We start from the raw sequence: 4,283 nt of genomic DNA, 5'->3' as shown, positions 1-4,283 counted from the left end.
TTTCTGTTGCTTAGTTTAGAGCATAGAGAGGAATAGTGGCTTGATTATAATATTCTTTGATGGAGCCCACAATCAAAAAAAAAAGGAATAAATCAGAAAAAATAGTGCCGCCTTGTAAAGAAACTGCTAAGTATTAGTTTGCTGTACTTTGTAAGGAAAGATGCAGTATAAAACAGAGCCATAAACCCAAAAGTCTTGAGAACTGGATGCAGAGTCTCTGTCTTTGGAGGACTACTGGCAATTCTTCAGTCTTCCCCCTTCTTCAGAAGATATCCAATCTTATTTTTCTGGGGAGCAGAGATTAAGAGGGTAGGAATTAGTGTTGATAAGAGCAATGGAGCACTGATGTGAGGGGTAATACTAGCTTGGCTTAAAGGAGGGTAAATGTTATATTTTGTCTGATATGCAATGGTATGAAAATAATCTATTTCTCTAGGTTCTAGGCACAAGGCTAACGCAGAAGATAGGGCTAAGAATTTGTCTGTTTAAAGTTGACTGAACTAAACCCACAATAATCATCAAAATAAACCTAGGAAACAGTAAAAGAAGATTTACCACTGACCAACTGAAGGAGCTGCATGCTGATATTCAAAGCAAGTGCATTATCATTTCGCTGCTGGAAACAGGCAAGAGAGCAAGGTGTTGTTAGACTCGGCACTAAAACTACAGGAAAGATAAGGACTTTTTTAAACTACTTTGTGAAGCTCCCTTTAAACAGACATAATTCTGAGAAAAACTCATATATGTGTTAAGGAATTAAGTCAGTTACATTTATTATAGAGTTGCCATACCAATATCTTTTTAGTTGCCCTGTGAATGTTTTTCATCTGTCCAGGTATGATTCTTCATAACCAGTTCTATGTAAAACCTGCCCTGTTTAGGGCACTTGCTTGGCTTTCCTGGATACTCGCGTTCATCTGTGGAGCGGGTAGCTCCTTTCCACATGGAAATCACAGATTTCTTCTTCACAGATGCACTCAGGAGTTTGAAAGCCCAAATCTTTAGGAAGGTTTTCTGCAGTGTGCCATCTCCTGCAGACAGCCAGGAGTAGCTGTGCATGGAAATGACAGTGGCACAGGTTAAGCATGTCCCATGGGCAGGACATGGTAGGAACACATGGGCACATGGGCAATGGCTGTGGGAAGAAGAGGGGAGAAGTGTAGGAACCCCATGTTTTCCGTGACACCTCTCTGTACAAGGGAAAATAAGGGTTTCAGTAAGTTATGCAGTGATCTGGTGGGAAGACTCTATAAGAAGTATTTAAAAAAAAGTGAAAATTAGAAAAGATGAAAAAGCCTGACAACCAGATGATTACTTATCCTGCCTTAGGAGAAATATTCCTTTATATTTATAAACAAATGCTATTTTGACTGAGTAAGGGGTTTTAACTTTGACCCAATTATTTAGGTACAAAAAGGGACACTGTGCATTTTGAAGGCACATTTTCTGTGTGGTAATTAGAAACATTCCCTTCCACCTTAAATGTATGTGCTAGAAAGTAGTCAAAACTGCAGCTGTCGGTGGCAATGGAGCCATTGGTTTCTCTGGGTTGCCTTCCTTGCACAAAATGGGATGATTTAAAAACTTTTAAAATGCTGTTTACACACAGACACACACTAAGATTTTTTCAATGAACAAATGTTTTGCAGTGTATTTCCTAGGCAGGAACAGAATAGGGTTGAAGATGCATGTGGCTGAAGGTGCAGGCAGCCAGGTCTCAGCCCGCTCTGCAGCCAGGCACTCCTGGGAGGAAACACCTGGTGTTGCATCCTTCATGTGGGGGTCAACTAAATTCAACATGTCCAAAACAAGATTTGAATTTGTCCTTTGACATCTGCAGAGAACGTCTGGACTGACTCTGCTTTTTATCATCTCTTGAAAAAAAAAACAGTAAAAAGTGGCAGGCATAAAAATCTGCAGGGAAACAATTTAAAGACCCAGAGGGATGGAGGGCAGATGTGGTAGGACAAAATGTAAGTGAAAACGTTACCTAATGGGATGAAGGAGGCTTAGAGAAAAAGTATGTGTAAGGTAGTTCATCTGAGACTGGAGTGTTTTTGATGATATACAGTACATGGAAGATGGATTGTAAAAGCATGAGGTGATATCAAGAATACCAGTTCTTTGCTGAATCTGTTGTGCTCTTTTGCCACTAGATGACTCTCAGCTAATGCATCTATTTTACAAAAAAAAAAGAAATCTCACTAATGGAGTGATGTTTGAGGTGGACTTCACCTCCCCACTCATGATGGAGGGCTGCATCTTCGGGTGCCAGCTGCTGCACCACTCACTTCAAGCTCCCTGTGTAACCCGTGGGGAGAAATATGCAATTTTAGGAGGTGATTCACTGACCTATTTTAGGTCCTGTGAGGCAGGACAGGGCGAGGGCAGATCTCAGTCTGCGGGACTCAGGACTGCTTTTAAGAGCGGTGTCGCTGTACCCAGTAGATGTTTCAGAGCTTGATTCAGATGCTCACATAGAGATGGCTGGTGCCACCTGAGATGCTCTAAAGCCTCTGAGATGTCCACATGGGCAAGCAGATGTCACAGAGCCCCTGTGGGAGACACATGCCCTTCTGGAGCAGCAGCCAGGATATTCTGGTGTATCTCCAATGGTTCTGAGTATCTACTTGGGGGATACTCAGCTGAGCTCTTGCTCGCTCTTCTTATCACTTGACCTTGATGGAACAAACTCTGACATAGGTGGTTGATAAAAATAGAGGAGCGCCTGGAAGAAAGTGAGTAGTGCTGTGTACCAGGGGAGTTTTCTATCTATGGTGGAAATGATCTGCATGGTAGTGAGCACTTACAGCTACTCAGCTTTGAAGCTAACTGACAGGAAGAAATAAAGATGGAAAAAACAGTGGCCTCTGTGCCTAAGGTAAAGCCCTTGCCCTGCCTTTCTGGGTTAAATGTGCTACATTATTGATGACAAGCTTTAGACTGCCCTCTGTGGCCCATGGGCTCAGGATGAAAGGGGGGCTGTGGAGTGAGAGAGGTCCAGCAGGAAAGGGCATTTCTGAAGGGTGGCTCTCCCCGGTCACTCCTCCGGGAAGGGACAAGCCCAGTGAGCTGGTGCTCTGTAGGAAATGAAATAAAGTACCCTGAGAATCTGGAAAGATCATTTTGGTTTTTTTTTAATTATTATTACTATTTTCTTTGGGATGTTTTTGAAGTTTCTTTGCAAAGAAGTGGTTGCCTGTGAGGAGCTCCCTGGGAGGAGCTGGGGATGGGGCAGTAGAGCAGAGGCTGTGGCACAGGGAAGTCTGTGGGGACCAGCCTCTCACTGGTTTGCTTTGCTCTGCTCACCAAGAAAAAACGAGCACTGGGGCCTGAGGCATCTGAGCTATTTGCATCAAAATGATCTGACAGTTCCTCTTGAAATGAGTTGGTATGAATTAGTCTGTGGTTTCCAACCCAGGTATTTGAATCATGTCCTTGATCCTGGCAGCTGAAACACCGGGCCATTTGTCTCCAAACATTTACAATTTTTCACACGGTGTGCTTAGTCTAAGGTTTTATTCCTTTCCCAAGACAATCCCAGGAACACTTTTTCCTCATGTGTTAGAAGTATTATTTCTTCCAACCAATGAAGATTTATTTGCAAGTGGTTGATCTGCATGAGTTTCAAATGCAGAAGAGAGAGGAATAATTTTATGAGAATGTAACACATTTTTACTCCTTGTATGAGAACCTGTGTGGTGAGACTGCACAGTGAGTAATAAATACAAAAATTAAACAAATATTTTTTCATTATGCTTGTATGAGTTTTTGACCATTAATTATTTAAGATTGGTAGATATAGAGAAGACAGATTGATAGGTAGGTAGGTAGGTAGATAGATAGATAGATAGATAGAAGGTGAACAGACATAAAAGATTGATATAGAAGAATATTATGAGTTCCTTAGTTTTACTAAATTCTTCATGTGTACAACACATGAAACATTTCAGAGACAAAATGCCTCTTTTCCTTTGTTAGGAGATTTCACTGAAATAATTCTTCTCATTATGGAAAAAAAACCAAATTAAAATCTGTAGTAATACCAATTCTGAAACATCATATTTTATCTTTAGTTGAACCAACTCTCTGTCCAAACCAAAATTATTATTAGTATTATGTAGTCATTTTCTTACAGGTCTCTCTGCAGTGCTCAGTGCGAGGAGCCGCCCCTGTTGTGATGTGCTGGCTGGCTCCCGGAGAAGGCTCTTGGTGACATTTCTGAGAGCTCAGGCTTTGGCACATATGTAAAAGGCTATTTGGGGGATCTGAAAAGCCATGAG

This window comes from Aptenodytes patagonicus, chromosome 1, assembly GCF_965638725.1.
Source record: "Aptenodytes patagonicus chromosome 1, bAptPat1.pri.cur, whole genome shotgun sequence".
In the NCBI taxonomy this organism is placed as follows: domain Eukaryota; kingdom Metazoa; phylum Chordata; class Aves; order Sphenisciformes; family Spheniscidae; genus Aptenodytes; species Aptenodytes patagonicus.
This window is presented reverse-complemented; position numbering follows the sequence as displayed.